General features: G+C 51.9%; 1 protein-coding gene across 5 annotated transcripts in view; it reads left to right on the top strand.

The window, feature by feature from the left end:
- The window catches only part of DLGAP2 (discs, large (Drosophila) homolog-associated protein 2), a 667,132-nt gene that overhangs the window by 231,279 nt on the left and 414,731 nt on the right, over window positions 1-21,122 (top strand). The window contains exon 1 of one of the 5 annotated variants that reach the window (XM_021074623.1): window positions 1,988-20,839. The exons of the other annotated variants lie outside the window; for them this stretch is intronic. The gene's annotated coding sequence lies outside the window, so the exon portion shown is untranslated. Of the gene's footprint in view, window positions 1-1,987; window positions 20,840-21,122 lie in introns of those variants that run through there. 5 annotated transcript variants of the gene reach the window in all.

A 21,122-nucleotide genomic window follows, 5' to 3' on the forward strand; every position in this document is an offset into this window, starting at 1 on the left:
TCTGGGCATGGGGCTGGCTTAGCTGTTTAGGCAGCACATGCAGTGTGGATGGTGGGATATGGGTCAGAAACGGAAGGTTCTCGTGGCTGGAATGCAGCCTAGGAGCTCTGAGAGCAGACACAGGATGCACATTTGGGGGTGAGGTCACAGTGGCCTGCCAGCTGTGGTGGGAATTTGGATTCTCAGAGGCAATGGAAAGCCCAGGGGGGTCGTGCGGGGTGTCTTTGCTGGAATTTGCATTGTCTGGAGCTCCCTAAGGCTGTGGTACAGAGGCTGTGTCAGAAGTACAGGCAGGACAGAGATGAGAGAGGTGCTCTGGTGGCCTGGAGCCGGCAGGGAGCAGAAGGGGATGCAGACCTGCATGGTGGTGGGCGCATGGGATCAGCAGTGCTTACGGTCAACTGGACATGGGTATGGAAGAGGCAGGTCCGGGCTGCCCCTGGGGCCCTGTGAGTGGACGGGAGGACCATGTGGCCCTCCCGTGCAGACAGGATGCTAGGCCAGGGGCAGGGTGTGCAGGCTGACCTCCCAGTCCTGGTCCCGAGGTCGTGCCTCTGGGTCATCTCCTTCCAGAAGCCTCGGCTGCCTTGGTGCAGAAGTGGCAGATCTGGGCTGCAGCTGCTTTGGGGACATTGCTCAGCATCTGGATGTGACTTGGAGCTGAGACTTTCTTAGAAGTGATGTAGGTGAGAAACACCAGCATGTAGGGGTGAGTGGAGAAGTGAAACTGCTGAAAAGGAGTGGCCAGGGGTGCATGGGAGTTAAGGTCGTAGGGCCAGCGTGGTGACCTGGCTGGCTGCCGGGTCAGGGAGGGTGAGGGCGCCAGCTGAGAAGCATCTGTGTGGATGGGAGGGTGGGGAAGGCGTCTTCAGGCCCAGTGGGCACATAGGTGGGTCCTTGGAGCAGTGGCTGGGAAAGGCGGGCGGTGGGGGAGGGGTGCTGTTTCTGAGCCAGAAACACGAGGGTTGAATTGAATCCTTCTGGACAGAAACCAGCAGAAAGAAGGAGATTGACAGCGAAAGAGACAGCTCCTGGCAGAGAGAAGCTGGTGAGGGAAAGGCAGAAGGCTGGTTGTTGCTGTAACTGGAAGTCTGCACATCAGCAGTCTGAGGACCAGGATTTCCGTTTATTTCAACCTCAGAATTTGAAAAAATCCAGTAAACTTATAAACATGGGAGTCTTTGGATGAAGTCACTGTTGATATAAACACATATGACACCACTTCTCCAGCACCTCTCAGATCACTGCTCCGGGAGGACCTGAGACCAGCCCCCCACCACTGTCCACACCGCTGATTTTAGTGCCCTTAGAAATAGAAAGTGACCTGTTACCTTTTGCCACAGTTCATTCCCAAGGCTCTGCTGTTTTGTTGGCTGCTCTTCTTCAGATGAAGTGAAACTACTTAAATATTTTTCAAATGTGATTCTCTTCAGAATTAAACATATTGATCAAAGCACACCAAGGCTTTTAAAACTGCGGAAATGGGATTCTAAGATGAGGGTGGCTGAGGTACAAGTGTGCTTGTTCGATTCAAGGATTTTGATAGTCTTGGCATCTATACGTATGATGAATTTTATTCCTTAAAATGTTGGAAAGAAGAGCTGTTTAAAGCTCACAACATAAAACGCTCTCCTAGGATATTTTAGATTTTTAACTCTTAGTATTTGGTACTTTTAGTGAACTGACAAATGTGCGCATCTGTGGAAGAATTGAGGACGCATGTTCCAAACTATGCTTGTTTTGGTTGCTCTGGGTTTTGCTTTGTTTAAGCAGCTGCACTCTTTTTTTTTTTTTTTTTTTTTTTTTTTTTTTTTTGTCTTTTTCTAGGGCTGCACCCATGGCATGTGGAGGTTTCCAGGCTAGGAGTCCAGAGTCCAGTTGGAGCTGTAGCCACCACCCACAACCACAGCCACAGCAACGTGGGATCCAAGCCGCGTCTGCAACCTAAATCACAGCTCATGGCAACAACAGATCCTTAACCCACTGAACAAGGCCAGAGATCAAACCCGCAACCTCATGGTTCCTAGTCGGATTTGTTAACCACTGAGCCATGACAGGAACTCTGAGCAGCTGCACTCTTGACGTCATCCAGGTGGCAGACAGTAGGATGCCACCTGGAGAGGTCATGTCATTCAGGTTTTGTTCACTGAACTAAATTAAACCAGAGGCACCTGAACAGCCAGTGCAGCCTCTCCGGTCTCTCTTGGAGGAAAAGTCAGAACAGAGCAAATCGCAGACTCAGGCGTGGAGGGTCTGAAAGAAACCCAAGGCCAAGGGTCCGAGCCTGCCCCACCTCAGAGCCATGTGGCCTCCCAGGAAGGGGAAGTGGTCTTTGTTGTTTCAAAAATAACATCAATTTTAGGAAAATTATTTTCCCTCAAGGCTGGGGGTGTCTTCTGCCTCCTATTTTCAAACCCCTTCCCCGCCATACCCTCCACTGCTCTTTTGTTAGCAGACGCCACTGTCCATCAAATAAGTTCCCTATTTATATGCCATGATCCAGCCTGTGCCTCACCTGGACATGACGAATTCAGCTTCCTTTACAGAAGTCCTAGGAAGTCAAGACACAAGGTCAGGGGCCTGGTGACTGCCAGTGGTCACCAGGGAGGTGGAAGGGCCTGGGAACCGTCTTTTCCTAAGAGTGGGATGGTCGTGGTCAGGGCCTCCCTTCTGGTCAGTTCTACCAACCGACCGAGCATCCCTGAGTCAGACTCAGATTTTTCTAAAAGGTCCCTTTTGCGGTCATTTTCAACACATGCAAAATCTATGATCACTTTGGGAAGAGCAATAATACAAAAGCATGGAAATGCCTGAATTAGTTTGTTTTTATTTAGGATAATTCTACCAAAAAAATAAAAATCCCTATGATTCTTAGATGATTTCACCACTATGTTTAAAAGCAATCCTCTGAAGGTAGTTTCAACTAGAAATGTGCTCCCCGTTGGCCATCTTTTCCATGCCCGGATCTTTAACCCCAAAGAGCAAGTTGGCCCAGCGACCTGGAACCTGCCCCCTGAGTCCCCAGGCCTTCCGTCTGTGCCGCGTGATGGTCAGAAAGCCTCTGTCCAGTGTGTGACTCAAGTAACATTTGTAAAAGCGCCTGCGTTTCGGGAAAGACTCTGCTGCCGTCGTGTCTGGGCTGCGTCAATGTCCTTCTGCGTCAGTGTAGACGGGATTGTTCTGGGCTCCTTTGGTGGGAATAGGCAGGTGTGGCTTCCAGCCTGGGTAGGCACCGTGGCCACCAGTGAGTCCCCACCAGGCGTCTGGGAACCGCAGAGGCATCCTCCACACAGACCCATGCAGTCACCTTCATTTGTGGACATGATCAGTCCCTGTTAGAAGACTCGCCAAGGCCAAATGCCCTGCTGTTCTGCTGTGTTGATGTAAGCGTTTTCTGACTAGTTCCTTTCAGGCCGCCATGTGCCGGGTGATTCCACCACACCCCTGAGTCCCAGGCGGGCTGTGGATGAGTGTGGGAGTAGGTTTCTCCTCATGTTGAACATCTAGGCTCCCGTTGAGCCCAGAAGCCCCCCACCCCCCGAGAGGAGACATGTCCTGTGCTTATCTTTGAGGCATCCCTCTGTCACCGGTGTCACAGCTCTGACAGCCGTGCAGTTACGGCCTGGGCATCACAGTTGAACAGAGGTGTTGTTCACAATTTTGAATTTTGGAATGGCCAATTTTTAAGATAAAATGAGCGCCAGCATCCTCATGACTGTCAGGCCGTGTTTGATGAGCTCCTGGCTAACATCACAGCCTCCAGTGCATCCCCTTCAATCCATCTCCTCCTGGCCAGAGGGACCTTTGGCTCATCCATGAGATGAGCAGGTGGTGGGTTAGAAGGTGGGCGGCAAGGCCCTGGGGACTGAGTGGATGGGGCAGGGGCAGAGAGCACCTGATGTGGGTGCCCCATCCACACATAGAGGCCAGGGCCCTGCCCAGAGCGCCAGCCTGCTCTGAGCTCCAGGCTGTGGGCCAAGAAGGAGACAGAACTGCTGACGGGATCCTTGTGCAAACGTTGGGCAGGGCCCCTTTGCACCAGGCTGGGCAAGGGGTGAGGTGAGCCGGTGAGTGAAGTGCAGACACCCAGCCAGAGGTTGGAACACTCACCCACCACCCCTGCCCCACCCGGAGCAGTGCACATGTTCGCTGGTCCATAGCAGACATTGGGCGGAGTGCCAGACACCCCCCTAGGAGAGCAGCAGGCCACCTGAGGGCAGTGTGATGTGGAGCCCGTGCGCCCGGCCTCAGGCTGGACAGGTGTGTTCAGGGCACCCCAGGCATGGTACGAGGGCCACAGTGAATTCATTGGTGTGGCTGCGGCAGCAGGGAACCAGGAGATCCTGCAGTGGCTCCAGCACCCGGGGGACGGTGTGCACTGAGCCAACAGGTCAACAGAGACCTGGGTGCCTGCTGCCTATTGTGTAGGGAGAGGGCTGTGCTCTCAAGAGGGATGAGACTCCCTGATGTGGTAAATAAAACATTCAGTAAAGTGCAGGCTTCAAAAATACTAGAAGGTGACTAATCTCAATTAGTCTTGAAGCAGCTCCCAGTTGTTGGATGTCATGAGCGCTTGCCGTCTCCTGGGCCAGGGGCTCAGCATCCAGCCCCTTCTTGCTGCTGGAGCCCCAGATTGGGGGAGGGGCCTGACGACCAGCAGGCACTGGACTTCACCTCAGAGTGCAGCAGTGAAGTGTTTCTGCCCTGGCAGCTGGGCCAGTGGATGCCTATGTCTCCTGACAGCAGAAGTGCATGTGGACTTAGGTCTTGCCTCCCCGGGGCGCATCCCCCACCCTGAGCTGTTCACTTCCCTGGCTGGTGTGGACAAGGTCTGAGGTGTTGGCCTGAAGTCTTGGGGAATCAGGAGGTGGCCGCCGAGGGTCCGGGGACCTTGCATGTGGTCCTCCAGGGCTCATCAGTGGGCTCGCCCTGCACGCTCAGAAGCAGTGCTTTAAGTGCCTGCAGTTCCTGGAAGCCGTGAGTGGTGCTCAGTGAGCAGTGGCTGCCTCGTCTGGGGGCCATTATCCTAGAAGTTTAACCGAAGAGAAACACGCAAACCTGGCTTCAGGGCTCCTGGGCCCTGAGCTGTTCATGCTGAGGCCTCCTGCTGGCCCCACAGACACCGCGGCCTCAGAACCACTGGGACTTCTGACTGTCATTCAGATGGTGGGGCCCTACCCAGAGCTGCAGATGCAGTAGGTCTGGGAGGGGCAGGGGGAATGGCTGCATTTCTGGTGAGCTCCCAGATGAGGCCCACATTGCAGGTCAGTGACCAAAGCTGAGAACCACTATCTAATAAGCAGAGGCCTTGCAGATGGAAAGGTGGCGAGTTTGCAATGAGCATAACCAAGCGGGCTGATTCAGGGCCAGGGACCCAGCGTGGAGCCCACAGAGGCAGCATCAGTCTGCTTGGTTCTGTGCTTAGGAGCTGTGAGGGCATTGTGTTAGGTGGATGGTGGGCACAGGTGTGTGCAGGGCATTGTGATAGGGGGATAGTGGACGCAAGTGTGTGCAGGGCACATGTTGGTGGGGATGGTGGGCACAGGTGTGTGCAGGTGCCTGTGCAGGTTCAGCAGATGCCTCCAGAGCGGCTGCACCCGTGCATCCTGGGAGGGGAGCCTGGGCGGGTGGGGAGCGTATGGCCATCATCCTCCCTCAGCTGCTTGATGCAGGTGCCCTAACTGTTGCGAAGATCATGCCAGGTAAGTCCCTCCACCTGCCGGTGGGCTTGGTTCTGGGGAGTCCTGTCCGGGAATGACCCCAGCCTTGGGTATGAGGTTCCGTGTACAGGAGCATCAGACATGCCCAGGACAGCTCCCTGAACTTGAGGAAAGAAACAAGAAAAAGGCCGGCAGCCTCCATGAAATGATGATTTTCGCATCCCCCGGAGGAGCCTCTGCCAGACACCAAATTGGAAACCAAGTGGCGGAACGAGATAATTCTTAAATAATATTTAGGGCAGTAATAAATATTAAAAGTTAGTGGTAATTCTCAAGAAGTAAGTCTGTTATGAGTTTGTTCATTTGAGTAAATTAAAAGCCCTCGGTGGTTTGTGGTTTAATTTCGTGGCTTTCTTCCCTGTGGCCTCCATTTCTGTATGAAATCAGGGCTTTGGAAGAAATAATGGAACCACAGCCAGATCTGAACATAGGAGGGGTCGCATTTACCGTGTGCTGCAGGACTGTACACGGCCCTGTGACCCTATATTTGCTCACTGGAAACTCAGCTGTTTCTCAGAAGATCACACTGTTTCATAAGAAAGTCTGAAGATTCTGTTCTACGTTGTCTGTGCTGGCAGGTTTCTTGGGATCTCCGTCCCCTTGGATGGTGGGTGTTTGTGCACCTTGAGTTACACTCACTTCTTATGCACCTAAGGGGCCTGACCTGGAGAAGGATCCTAAGGTCACAACTGTCTGTGATTTTCTGGGAATTGTTTCAGCCCTCACATCCTCAACGGTGGGATGGATCTTCCAGGTGAGCCTCCGCAGTCCAGGTGGGAAGGCCGAGCGAGTGACAGGATGGCCTGGGGAGGTGACCACAGGGCATTGCTCTGGACAGGCCAGGGAGGTGACCACGGGGTGCCACTCAAACTAAGATAAGCCTTTCCTTCCAGGGCAGGGTCCCAGCCTGGTCGCTGCCCCTGTGACCTGGGCGGCACTTCTGGATATGTACAGGACATATCCAGGTAAAGCACACATAACATGCCCTAACCTCTGCCTCCCTTACCTGGTGCTGGAGGCGGAAGAGGCGTTTTGAATTCCTTGGGCCTGGGGATGGCACAGAATTCTGTCCCCTCTTCTCTGGGGAGATTCCGTCTTTCACCCTCCCTGTGGTTCATTTCAAATAAAATTTAAATGCAAACTGTAGCTGTTAGATCACTCAAATCTGGGGAAATAAAGCAGGGCCACTCCTGGCGTTCATTTACCAGATTTTCCTGAGGGAACATCAAAGCCTCAAGCTCATCATCTCAGAAGCCATGCTTCTCCTTCACTCTGCAAACCCAGGGGCGTAGCGCCTCACTCCTCTGGGTGGCAGGATCTGCAGTACGGCTGGGCTCTCAGCACAGGCTGCCCGAGGCTGGAACTTGCCTCCCATGTCCCTGTGCCCTGCCCACCAGGGTCCCCCAGGCCCACACTGTGCCCCCCCAACATCCCTGCCCACTGGGGTCCCCAGGCCCGTGCTGTGCTCCCCCCACATCCTGACACACAGGTGTCTGCCTTTCTGTAAGGTGACTCGAGTGAGGTTGCTGAGGCCCAGGGGTCCCTGGCTCCCTGTGGGGTGCAGAAGTGCTGGTGTTTGCCCAGATCCAGTGGTGGCTACAGGGGCCTCATGTGACCTGGCTGTCCTGGAACATTTTCTCATGTTGTCCTGTCAAAGCCTCTGCTGTCCCCTTTCTAAAAATGCCACATTTTGTCTGTGGAGGAGCAGGAGACCAGAGTGAGGGTGGTAAGTCACAGCTGAGCTACCTAGAACTGTGGCCAAACCGGGACCGAGCCCTCAACCACTTGTGGCCCGAATGTTGGACATGCCTAAAGGTTAGAGGATGGTGGTGCGACAGGAAGCGTCTGGCCAGGCGAGTTGATGGTGCTGAGGGCCAGGGCTGTCATCCCATCTGCTGCATCCTGCCTCTGGCCGCTGGCAGATGGAAGAGAACCCCCGCCTATTCTCTCTGGCCCTGTTGGTTATGCGGACCTGAAGGGCACCCTGAGAGGTGACCATCAGGACGTGAGTGTCCCCTCGATGGAGCCATCCACCTGCTATACAGCTCAGGGACAGCTTGTCAGGGCAGAGCTCCGCAGCCAGTGTCTACACTCCAGACACTGGACACAGGGGAGGTCCATGCCTGCGCGGACAAGGTTCCCAACCATCAGGATCACGACCTCAGGCACGTGGAATCCACATAGACACTGACACCATGCATGCCCTGTGTGGACAGGTGGTAGTTCAGATGGCAGCCTCTGGGCAGATGCGGCGGGCAGACCTGAGTGGTGGGCAGTGTCCTCTGCCTGTGGGGGTGATGCCCACTTGGCAAACACTGTGCCTTCTGTACCACAGGATCCAGTGGACCCCCAGCCTATGGGGAGGCGGGGTTCTGCCCCATCTTTCATTTCTCACCAGCCCTTGGTACAGAGTAGAGGTGGTTGAGATGGCCAGTGTCCCCAAAGCCCGAAGTAGGGCAAACCAGTGAGTTAGTGTCCGTGTCGCCCCAGAATTGGGGCATCCAGACCTGACTTCAGACCCCCACCCACCCTTGGACTCGCGCTTGGCGCTCCGCAGACCTGGCCGGCGTGCTCGGTCTCCGTGTTCTGCACCTGAGAATGGGCCTCAGGTGCCCATGTTTCTCCTGACCTCAGAGAGGCTCAGGTCCACCACAGATCCTTGGAATCTTAACCACGCTTGTGGGTCAAGTCCTCCCTCTTCCCTGTGTCTCCCCAGGAGTGGTGGGGTCACTATCTCTGTCTGCAGGGACCTATGGACAAATGTCCTCCCCGGGTCCCAGCTGTCCTCCTGCCCCTTCAGGAGCGACCTCTCACTCCCTCTGCTCCTGCAGCCACTGTGCAGACTGCAGGCCACACCTCATGCAGTGAAACCTCAAGGTCTCACTGTTCATTCCTGCCTGGCAGCGCCAGTGACCCTGCCGCCTCAGGCCTCCTGTGTCCTGGACACCATCGCCCCACCCACCGCCGCCCCGCCCACCATCCCTTGGTCCCTCTGCCCTCAGGCTGCACACACTCCTTTACCAGCTGCCCTTCCACCCACACTCCCACCTGGCAGGACCGTCCAGCTGCCTTGGCTTTCTGTGCAGCTGGTTGACTTGCTGAGACCACCCTGCCCCCATCAGGTCCTTTTGGTCCAATTTCAGAACCACCGTAGCATCCCAGTGCCACCCCACTGCCCGCCCTATGCCCTGCTGGGCCCTCATCCACCTGGTGGCCCCAGGGATCCTCCAGAGAGGACAGCTGAGTGCTGTCTGGGATGATCCCCCAGCCCCTCACTCGCTGGAAGAACTGAAGGCCTGCAGGGTCCACCTCCTAAGGTCAGGACCTCTGGCCTCTCCCCTCCCGCAGCCCTGGGCCTGGTGGTCTCCCCACAGGTCTCAGGCCATGCTGCCCCGTTCCTGCCCTGGGGGCTCACCGTTCCCCTGCAGGCGTGTCTCCCCGAGCCAGGGAGACAAGAGGGCTCACTGTCCCTCTGGCCTCTTACTTCTCTCTTGCCCACTTCCTCTTTGTTGCTTTGATCACCCCGTGACATGGGTGTCAGAGGCCAACACTGAAGTCTCTTTCCTCCTCTTTTCTCCCCACAGAAAAGTACACACATTTGTCCCGTTCCTGTTTCCTTCCATAAACCATCAACTCCGAGAGGCGGGCTTTCCATCCTGTGCCCAGGAGTGCCTGGCACACAGTAGGCTCTCAGTAAATACCCTGTGGGGGTATGTGGGGGAGGATGCCAGGCGCCCCGGGGCTCAGCATGTTCTGAGCCTTTTCTCCTTCTTCGGTTAAAATGAAATTCATTGTGGTTTCTTGAAGGCTTGTATAGACTACGTTTACTCTGGGAAATGCAGGGCATGGAGAATCTACTCTGTCATCCATCCTGGACTTGAGATAACCGCTGTCATCGAGGCCATGCTATAGCCCCTCCGTATGCATGGGCAGACCCAGATACACAAACGCACACACACACATCGCCATCCACCTTCAGAGCACAGACTTGAGTTTGTGGTAGGCTGATGGTTTTCACCACCTTTTAAACATTGATCATAGATGGTAATATCTAAATGCAGCCATTGTCAGTGTCCTTACACTCTGCAAGTTAACACCTAGGAGGGGGCTCACGTACACACAATGATTTCTTTCAACCCTGCCCCCTATTTGTCATATTTAAATAGCTTCAGAATTTTTCACTGTCACACGTAATGACACCTGAGAACATACGTGGTTGAAATGTTCCTGAGAAAATGGTGTTTCTCAGGAACTGGCCTAAAGTGCAGACTCTCAGAGAGAGACCTTGATTCAGCAGGCCCCTCAGGGTGGCGGACACAGCCCTGTTCTTCACCAGCTTCCCCAACACCCGGATGCACAGCCCGGGAGACCAGGCCAGACCTGCTGCCTAGATGGAAACCGGCCTGGGACAGGTCTGCAGAGCCGAGCGGTCTCTCCCAGTGACATCCAGGTACCCACTGCAGTGCCCCTGGGCATTGGCTGTGTCACAGACTCTTTTAAGAGAGCCAGGCTGCCCTGTGTAATGTCCACACAGCGTCTTTAAGTGGCACTCAGCCAGGAGAAGCATTCGTCTGTAGACAGCCTCTCTCCACACAAGATCCATTATACCCAGATGTGAAGGGGTCAACCCCACAGGCGTCTGTGGGGACATATTTTCAAAGCGTAGGCACAGATTTGATTAGTTGTAATACCCTCCAGTGTAAGATGGCACGCTAGAATATTTTATTTAAAACGCAACAGAGAATTTAGCCCGTTTGCAAATATCAGCGGATTTGCTAGTGTACAGTTCTGTCCTAATACGGTGTTTTCTGGAGAGCTAAGTGGACTGGGTTTTGTGTCGAGAGTCAAGTTGTGTCCCATCCACCTCATTGCTTAGACTTCTCAGACTAAATCCTCTTGTGACTCCTGCCCACTTGGCACATGGCCTGTGCAGGGGCCAGGACAGCGTGGGTCCGGCCCCAGCTCTGCTTGGCCACTGCCGGCGGCCCCTCTGAGGGTCTGGACTGCGAGAGGTTATGCTCTCTCCTCCCTGGATGGAGGGCGTGGACTGGGAGAGTTAAATTCTGACCTGCTGGACATTCATGAAGCAGGTGAGCCCACACTTGCAATTGCAAATGTATCTGTTTTTTTTCTCTTGCACACCAGCGCAATGCCCCAAAGGAGGCAGAGGGAGAGGCTGGGTGGTCACGTGTCCTGCAAGGTGACAGCAGAGTTCTTGTCCCTGACTCTGGAGGTGTGTTTGGTGCTGAGTTCCCTATGTCACCAGGGGCCATGGGAGCACCCCATCCTGGCCAGCCCCCACCCCCTCCCTGGTAGAACAATGTCTGATGAGGTTCTTCACGGTCAAAGATCTTCTCTTTCCTTTTTCTGCTCTTTCCCTTCTTTCTCTCAGTCCCTTATTTCTTCCTTCTTTCCACGAGTGCGGAGGATTTATTTTACATATGGTACCATGTCATGTGCTCTGGGATGTTCAAAGTTAAATACTGTGTAACCCCTGGCCTCAGAGATAATAAAAGAGAGAACCGTTTTTACTAGTCATTCGAATGCGTGGCAATAAGCACACTATTCACGGAGGAGGACTTTGTGCTAAGATTTAGAGGCAGGAACTGAGAGACTAGTATTTGGGGTGACTGGTACCCTGGGTGCTACATGGGGGCAGAATCCGCAGGTGGAATCTTTGGAGGACGGCTGGGGTGGCGAGGCAGAGCCAGGAGGCCAGAAGATACCACTGCGTTCTCACATGGGAACAACCACCAGACATTTAAGGCCTGACTTGGGAGGTTTGCCTGTTCTGACTGACCTGGTGACTTAGGGGGTTCACCTGGTTACTTACATGGGTTTGCCAGGAGCTTGGTTCCATATAATGGGCTTATTTATAATGTTATGGCACAGGCTCCAGACAGGCTGTTGGCATTTCTGAGAGAGGGTCTGTGACAACACTGCTGACAGATTCCACCAGGGGACCAGAAATGCTTGCAGTTTGCTTGTACTATCAATATTCAGACTCATTGTCTTCTCCCAGATGTCTGTCTGTACAGCAAACCAAGGAATGCCCAGGTTAAGCAAACATATGAGCCTATTATGAGAATCGTAAATGTGACATAATTAATAAATGTGCCAGCATTTCTTCTCCCTGTGGGGTTAATACGTGATCAGGCCTGAGCTAATGTGTATATATTTACAGACACAAGGAAATATGCATAATGTGCATTGCTGTTTGCATTTTGCAATGGTGAAGTGCTCCTTTATGTTCTAGTTTGTAATGTGGGGTATTCACAAGAATCAGAGCTGACTGTGGGTGATGAGGAATCTTTTCTGTCCTGGTGACTAGCTAATCCCTTTGCGCAAATTACTTGGTGCTTCCTGACCTCAGGTTCCTGATCTATGAAATGCCTCCCACATACTCAGTGCCAGGAGTTCAGAAAGAGAAAGAAAAGGAGGGGGCTGTTCTCCCCAGGAGGGCAGTGCCCCCCAACTTTGTCCTGACCACCCCCCTCCTCAACCAAGGTCCCTGAGGCCAGTCTTGGAAAATGTGAGAAAGGAAATGTTTTAGTGTAACTTATGTGAATGGTGAAGATTGTCTCAGAACAGTAAGCATAAGCCCTGGTGACCAGCAGGAACTGGTCAGTCGTGCTGCCCAGGAAACAGGGTGACTCCAGGACTGAATTGCAAAGGGCCTGCAGTCACTCTACCTAACATGCTGGGAACCAGCAGGATGTCACCATAGCAACCAAGCAAGTAACCGTTGCAGGTTGGCAGGCAGCAAAAAATCATTATAATATTTAAGAACCAAAACTTTAATATTTTATTTTCCAATCTCATCCACTGTGGTTTCCCCTTCTTAACAGAATGGATTCCTCTCCTAGTCATAGAAACTTGTTCCATAATGCTTTCAGAGCAAGAGCTGTAGGACTTAGATTTTCCAAAAGATGAAAATGGTCCTTTAGGAATCTAACTGTTATTTGGGTTTTTCTGGGTAAAGAAATCTGTGTTTAGTGCTACAACACATTTAGTTGTTAAACTTGCTTCAGTTCCCAGTTTAACCTTTGACTTCTGGGAGCTGTTCATCATTAAAGGTGCTGAAATTGGGGGCTAATAGTTTGCAGCAAAGTGCTTCTTGGAAGGTTTGTTTGTTTATTATTTTTCTTCTTTTGGTTAGAACATGCACATGTATACACAAAGAGTAACACAAAAATACATGCATAAAACCCTGTAGCCATGTATGTATTCAAACATAGTATGTAAAAATTATGCTCTGTTATTTTAGTGTCTGTATTAAATGACTATGCTTCGTTCTTAGACAAAAACTGAGGGTTTTAGTTAGCTATTACTGTTAGGATTTCAGGACTTGTTTTACCATCAAATAAACATAAGACTTTGAATCACAGATATCATTAAGATAGTCTAACTCACTGTATATTATAATATGTTATATTTATGCAAATATTTCTATTTTTCGTTGAATTCCTTAAGAATATAAAAATTGAATAAAACATACACAGTAATTTGTTATTCCCCCCTTGGATTGAATGACCAGGAATTATGAGATAATGAATGACAAATGAATAAAACATAACAGCAGAAATTAATTTCTCAGCAGAAACAAAGATTATTTAGAACATTTGGATTTACTGTTTTGTACTGTGTTAGTTTTGTGCTGTTTTATTAGTCAAAATTTTAAAACTCTTGAGTGGTCTGAGAACAGACTCCTCCCAAATAATCAATATAAAGAAAAGCTATAACTTACCTAGAAAGATTTTTCCTTATCAGACTTTCTTACTAATGCTTTTTGTTTGTTTTATAAAAAGCACTAGAACAAAATAATAACAGTCTTCTTAGCCCATGATACACAAAAATAGATTTTTCTCACTGAGCATTTAATTGTACATGCACAATTAAATAGTTTGCTCCCACAGCAACAAATGTTGAAATAGCACATGCTCAGAAAAAGTCATGTATGAAATACACATGTGTCTCAGATGTTGATAAGGATCAACTTTCTTAAACATTTACCCAGAAGTCAATTTCTATGTGACAGATACTTTGGTAGCGGAAGCTATTAATAGAATTTATGTTGGGTTACAAAGGTTGTTATACAGCTATATATATAATAAAATTTATTGTTTTAAAAAAGTAGAGTTTGTTATGAGACCATGTTCTTAAGTGTCTAATTATATGATGAAATTTTGACAATCTCCAAACATACAGTGGTCTGCTAGTGGTTCAGGAGCTATAAGAGCTCTTTTAGGGGAGGCAGAAGACAGTTCATTAAGACTTCAGCTCAACTTATTAAACTGGCAAGTGGATTTCTACTTTTCATTTTTAACTGTGTGGACCCTGATTTAGAGTCCCAAAATTTAAGTCTCCTCCTTCTGCTCCAAGTATGAAGATGACAAGTGGCCGGCCCCTACCCATGGATATAGTAGGGCTTTATCTGGTTTAATGTTCACATCAGATAATAAATAGATGTTTCCACTTAAACTCTGTGCTTATTACTTAGATTCCATTATGTGTTTTTTAATAGCCCTGCTGGCAGACAGTTGCCATTAAAAACCTACAGCCAAATTCCTCTTCTCTCTCAATGCTGTCTCTCCTTCGCAACAGTAGACACCCTTCTGGCTGTTCGACCTTCGAGTGACCTTCCTCCAGCTACCTCAGGAGTCTGAACATCCAGAGGGCTCCTACATGAGAAAGAGTGAGAGCTGGTTCCACTGAGGAAGTTGCCAACCAGAGTCTATAGAACCGTGTTTGAACTCTGATTCTTCATAAATTGGGGCAAAATATTTACTATGTGTAAACCTTAGCTTCTCAATGTTTAAATGCAGGGACAGTAAAACCTGTTTGGTACAGAAAAGAGCCATTGGAAAGAGTGAAGCTGGTATAATCCTGGTGAACCATGGATGGTGTTGAGATATGAGAAGTGGTGGTGGCAGGGGACTTGGGTGTGGGATGGTGGGTGGCCCCTGGTCTTCTGGGTGGAATCATGTCACTGCAGGGCCAGTTGTCTGTTAGGCTGCACCCTAATAAACTCACAGTAACATTAAAGGACTTTAAGGAATTATTATGCTAAGTGAAGTCAGTCAGACAATGAGACGCCAACATCAAATGCTATCACTGACATGTGGAATCTGAAAAAAGGACACAGTGAACTTCTTTGCAGAACAGATACTGACTCACAGACTTTGAAAAACTTATGCTTTCCAAAGGAGACACTTTGGGGGCTGGGGGGATGCGCTGGGGTGTGGGATGGGAATACTATAAAACTGGATTGTGGTGATCATTGTACAACTATAAATGTAATAAATTCATTGAGTAATAAAAAAATTGTTGTGTTTTAGGAAATCCTACCCATGCTGTTTCTTGTGACAACTTTTGATTAAATCGTCTCAGTCCAGTGCATTAAGTGGAATCGTTTTACGAGAGGCCTGACCGGCGGGTCATCCACTTTTGATGTCATAGTGTGTTTCCCTCAAGTGCGTGCGGCTCCTTAAAGTCTGTGGGTTTCAGAGTTTCATTTTGTTGAGCAAATCTGTGCATTTGGAGAAGGATCGGATTCTCGCGGCTCTGCCTACGTCTTCCCTCTGGTCACCTGTGCTTTCTCCCATCGGGCTCGCCTCTTTTTCCTGGTGTATTTGTTGCTTGATTTTAATGCTAGGACTTTTCTGGTTTGGGATGCATATTTCAAGGAGTCATTTTTGCTCTCTTTCTGTAGAACTAGTGAGGAAGGGCATGCTGCCCCTCAGCCAGCAGGACCACAGCCCAGGGTCCCAGCATGTTTGTCACTCAGTGCAGCTCCAGGAGAAGCTGCGCAGAAGGACTCAGTGCCTCAGGGTGAATGTGGTTTGATGACAGGAATTCTGTTAGCGTCGTGTGGAGGTGACATTGACCTCAGAGTGGACAGAGCTGGGCTTGAGTTCAGACCATGCTGGAGACTCACTCCAGAAGGTACTTTTGGACAGACTCAGTCTCTCTAGTTGAGGTTGGAGGCACCACCACCATCTGCACTGACGAGCTGCGGTGGAGAAATGCAGTTACACCCATGAAACGTCTCACCGTGCCTAGTAGGAGGCTCAGGAGGAAGAAATCCCAACTTAATCATCTGCCTTCATTCATAGTGAATACAGCCAGCAGGTAGATGAGGTGTCGTAAGCAGAGATCCCCTTGAGAAATGAGAGACAGTGTTTGTCAAACCTGAGAGCTCACGGGCCACTGGGAGCCATCAGATCCAGGTTTGCTCAGGACTCCTGGGAGGTGGCACATTTGCCCCATGAAGATGGCTTTCAGTTGTGAAATGGTTACTGCACTGTATTCAACCTGGAGTAATCTTGATACTGGGACACACAGAGTCCTTATTAGACATGCGGGTACGATGAATTAAGGTTAGGTAGTTTGTATTCATTTAGATTTTGGACAGCATGACCAAATTAAAACACATTCTGACACTGGTGAATTTGGATGACACACTTCATGTTAATACAGAGATTCAAATACTGCATGTATTTTCAGCTTTGCTGAATTATTTTCCTTTGTGCTAGTTGTGTAAGCAACAACGTAAATCATTAATTGAATAATTATATTTCCCTTCTACAGATACACATGGCATTTGTCTAAGAATTCTGCAGCTTATTTGTTTCTATAACATACTAGCTGGACTGTCTCTTGATTTCTTATATCTACCTCTGAGAGAAGATTAGGAATCTTTATTCTGAACACCAGCAAATCCTTCTGGAGGTTATGATCAGAGGCCATGCAAACAAGAGCCTCTGGGGTAATTGTCTCTGAATGAGATTTATTCGTGAACAGCTTGTGGCCTTTCATCCTTAAGAATTGTGACCATGTTCATTGATAACAACACTAGAGGTTAAAATGTGCAACCCAGAAAACAAAAAGAAAGATAATCTTTCATTTGATGGAGAAAAACAAAGTACTTGTTGAAGCTTTGATGCTCAGACAGGAGATGGAAAAAAAGGTGCTGAGAAATTGTTTCCCTGTTTACTGATTCTCAAATCCTTCATTCTGTGTTAGGCCCTAACATGAAGCTGCATAAAACATGAAAACTTGTTTTTTAAAATTTGTGTTTCTGCGCAAAACTACGAGTTTAGATTTAGTGATAGGGAGGTTTAGGGACACATAGCCTCTTGGAGAAGTCGGAGGGGGCTTTTTCTGCTCCCAAAGGGAGGTTCGGTTCTGGATGGACTTCCATTGGGCATTTGGTCCGGTTTACTGCCACTGGGGCTCACGCTGGCCCTTTTGCTGAAATGCCTCCCATTGGGACTGAGATGTTGCATCACAAGCAGGTTGTTGCTTGCTTTGTGGGAAGAGGCTGCCTTCCCATTTGGACACATGAGGGTTAACTTCCTCTGTCCGTCTGGGCCACCCGCAAAGCTGGTAAACCTGTGTTTCTGGGTGTGGCTGTGAAGGTGTTCCCAGGAGAGAGCGGTCTTTGACTCTGTCGGCGGGTCAAGCAGAGCACCCTTCCCGAAGCGGCAGCGCTGTCCAGTCCATCGAGGCCCAGGTGGGAAGAAGGACCCTGTCTGTCTCCTGCCCCCAGAGCTCAGCCCTCAGCCCAGCCTGAGCAGTGCCTCTGCCATCCTGGGTCTGCAGATGGCAGATCCTAGGATCTCTTGGCCTCTGTGGTCACAAGGCCTCCTCTTATGGACTACATCCATGTCCATTCTCTCTTGGTCCTGGGTCTCTGGTGAGCCCTGGCTGACATTAACCATGTGCCAGAGACTGGCGCCCTGGCTGTGGCTCTGAACTGTGATTGACAGTGAGTCCTGGTTCTGCACTAACCACTCAATCACAGGTACTGTTCTGAGTGGCTCTTCAGTCCCCTGTGTGGCTGGTACTGGTCTGAGTGGCTCTTCAGTCCCCTGTGTGGCAGTTCCCAGATCTTGGGTGGCATTGCGACAAACCAGTCAGGTGTGTGTGGTTCAGCAAAGACCTCAGTGTTGGTGGAAGGGAGGTCGAATGGCAGGGGGCCGGGTGTACTCACCACCTGGGGGTTAACCTGTCCCTGATGTGGTTCCTGAATTAGGGTCCTCAGTCAGTCTGGGAAAGATCAGTGCTGGTCCCAGATGTGGGTTCAAGGCCCCTCCCAGGGCACAGGGCTGGGACACCAGGTGTTTGAGGTGACTCTGCAGGTGACCTCACTCCCTGAGCCTCGGTTTCCCTGATGACCATGCCCACCTGCCTCTACCCCCCAAAATGAATTATACATGTGCTGGGAAGCTTGAAAAGCATAAATTCTACTCAGCGAACATTGTATGTCACCTGAGGGTCACGTACAAAGTAGCTGCCTCTGGGAAGACACACCAGCGCCCCTGTTGCTGGAGCCGCCAGGGGCCTGGTGCCCCCACATCCCACCTGTCTGTGCCCCAGCAGACCCTGAACCTAAGCTGCCTGGGCCCTCCCATCCCACCCCAATTCACACCCATCCAGAGAAGATCTGTCTTCACTTTGGCCCCAGCATCCCCGGTCCCCAGGGATACCCAGCCTCTCCACACCCTGCCTGGGGGGTGTATCTGCCAGGAGCCTGGGTTCCAGGGCTGCGTGTCCCAGCCTCCCCACTGGAGGGGGCCCAGGAAGGGCTCCAGCCTCCTGGGCCATGGGTGTGAAATGAGCACGCTGTTCATAATGGCCCTGGAACTGCTGTGGTTACTCACCTGCTGTGTCCTCCTCTGTCCGCGGCTGCACTGAGGCAGGTGTCTCGATCCACTCTTATCCACGATACTCCCAGCATGTGGCGTGGCCAAGGGGAAGGATGGCTGTCTGCGTCCCCCCGAGTGCACAGGCTCTCCTGGGGGAGACTGGTGTGGGACAGCAGCTCTGCCGCATGTGGGTGCCTTGAGCAGAGAAAACCACAGACAAGGTGACACCTGCTGGAGGGACCTCAGGCGGTGACAACGGCCTGAGCCTGGAGGACTAAGCCCGGTGGCCGTGTAAGTGATTCCAGTTGGTTGGTTCTGATTGTCATCAGCAGCATAAAGCACATGCATTAAAAGCTGGCGGTTTCGAGGTGCTTCTAGGCTCTGGGTGCAGGATGTCCCACGGCATCTCGTGTTGCTGGGGAAGCCGCTCAACCAGGTGGGAGGGCCTTGGGGATGTGGGACTGCAGCTTGATTCTTCATGGTGGCGTCAGTGATGATGCGAGTCCCTCCACAGAATCTAGCACTGTCTCAGGACTTGAGGTCGAATGTGTTTCCTGGGGCTGCTATAGCCAGAGGCCACAGGCTGCGGACTTCAAACAACATAACTGCCCAGTCTCACCGACTGGGGCCCCAGGGCTGGCTTCTTTTGAGGCTCAGGGCCCGTCTGGCGAGCCTGGCCTTGGCATGAACACAGGCCTGGTGGTCCTGGCTTGTGGACGCACCACTGCAGCCTCTGACTGCTGCCTCTCTAGCCGGAAGCCTGCCCTTGGCTTTGGGGCCAGCATGAAGCCAGCACTGCTGCCTCACAAGACCCTTATGAATGGTGCGTGTGAAGACTCTTGTTCCCAGATAGGGTCACATTCTCAGGTTCCAGGGGACATAAGTTTGGTCATGGTGCTGTCCCCACAGAGGGACACACCATGCGTTTGGCTCAGGTGGTCTTCCTTCCTGAGCTGGGTCATGAGGTCCCCGCCAGGTCTCCGAAAGCCAGCTGAGGTCAGGCGCAGCGTTGCTGCAGAGGCAGCCTGACGTGTGGCCTGAAGCTGACTCCCATGCGCCCGACCCTGTGGTGTCCCTCACTCAGAGCCCCATCTTGACCTATTGTGACCTGGTGTCCCCAGCGTGGCCTTCTGTGCCGTGTGGCTTTCAGCCTGGGCACAGGTGCGACTCCAGCAGACCTCCCCTCAGTCCTTGGGCACTGTGCCTGGGAACATCTCAGGTGAACGCTTGACCCCACCAGGAACACATGGCGCATCGGGGCCTCATGATCAACTGAGGGTGTCGGCAAACCTGCTGTCTTCATTCACCTGCCATCTTAGGTTCAAGAATGTGGAAAGTCTGCCTCCCCCACTGAATGTCTCGGTCACCAAGTGGCGGAAGGGGATTCCAGGAGGCTTATTGTGAGACTCTGTGTCTGTCTTCTCCTCACTGTGTCCCTGACTCCTGTGTCCCCGACTTGGCCGTGGGCATCTCGCTCTTGAGCTTGGTTCTCCCCAACCGTCTGCCTGGGCACAGAGGGTGACAGGGTGGAGGTGGAGGTAAACAGCCCTCAGCTCACTGGCCATTCCAGATGCTCCCTTGGGGATGGGATTGGTGGCAAGGCCACTCTGCATGGTTCCTGGGCTCAGCGTCCATCCCACTGACCAGGAGTCTTCCGGAGCAAGGGCTGCAGGCGGGGGTGAAGCAGGGTGGGTCTCAGCTCCGTCAGGGCAGCAGCAAGGTCCCAAACCTCCGCTGTCAGCAGACAGTGTTCCTCAGTCCTCCATCCCACTGCCGCTTAGGCCCCTCCCTCTTTCCCAGAGGAGGGGCTGTGCGGAGCCCTTTGGGTGGAGGGCTTTCCTGGGCTGTCACTTTCCAGCCCTCCAGAGCCCTGCGCTGCCCTGGTGGCCGGCCTGCGAGTGCCCTGCCCACCACTTTCCAGAGACCGTGGCGTCAGTGCTGTGACGATCCCAGGAAGTTGCCCATTTATGGCCACTGGAGCAAATGATTTCATCACAATAGGTGGCTCCCGTCTAAATAGGGATCGTTTGTGAAATGAGATTATAGCCGTTTCTGTGAAACATCAGCAGACAGAGGCACCTGCTTTCTGCATGGACGTCCCGGGGGGTTCTGCAGGCGGCCGCCTCAGTGGCTAATTCCATTTCCAGCCAAGAGCCTCCCTTTCCTGCTCTGGACCAGGAGGCCCCCACATCCACATGGAGTCAACTCCAGATCCGTGTTTTCTATTACGCTTGAATATATGGGACACGCGTCGCAATCCTATGCCCGCCACCCTGCTGCAGTGCACTTGTCTGGCAGAGCCCTGTGGCCGCTGGTCCACGCCGTGACTCCCAGCCCCGGACACACGCTCCATGCCTCTGGCCTGGCTGTCTTGCCACGGTTTCGAAGCTTCCTCTCAGCGCCCGGCTCCCGTTTGCTGAGAAGCCGCCTGCTCTTTGCATGGGAGCTGCAGGCAGCAGCCTTGTCGCGGTAAGTCCAGGGTGACTCTCTTACTTTTCCCGCCTGGGAGGTCCGTCCACCGGTGCGGCGGCACCAGGCAGCGGCCAGAGCCAGTAGCGCCCAGCTAGTCAGGCTCCGGGAGCAGCCTGCCCTCGGCACTTTGCACCATGTTTCCCAGAGCCCTCCTCCGAGCCCGGCTGCTCCACCTTTACAAGTGAAAAGCCTGTCTCTCCGTAGACGCTGTGGCAGCAGCTGGGAGCATCTTCATTGCCGCGGAGGGTTTGGGGAGAGGGTTGGCACAGCGGGCAAGCAC

Source organism: Sus scrofa, chromosome 15, assembly GCF_000003025.6.
Source record: "Sus scrofa isolate TJ Tabasco breed Duroc chromosome 15, Sscrofa11.1, whole genome shotgun sequence".
NCBI lineage: Eukaryota > Metazoa > Chordata > Mammalia > Artiodactyla > Suidae > Sus > Sus scrofa.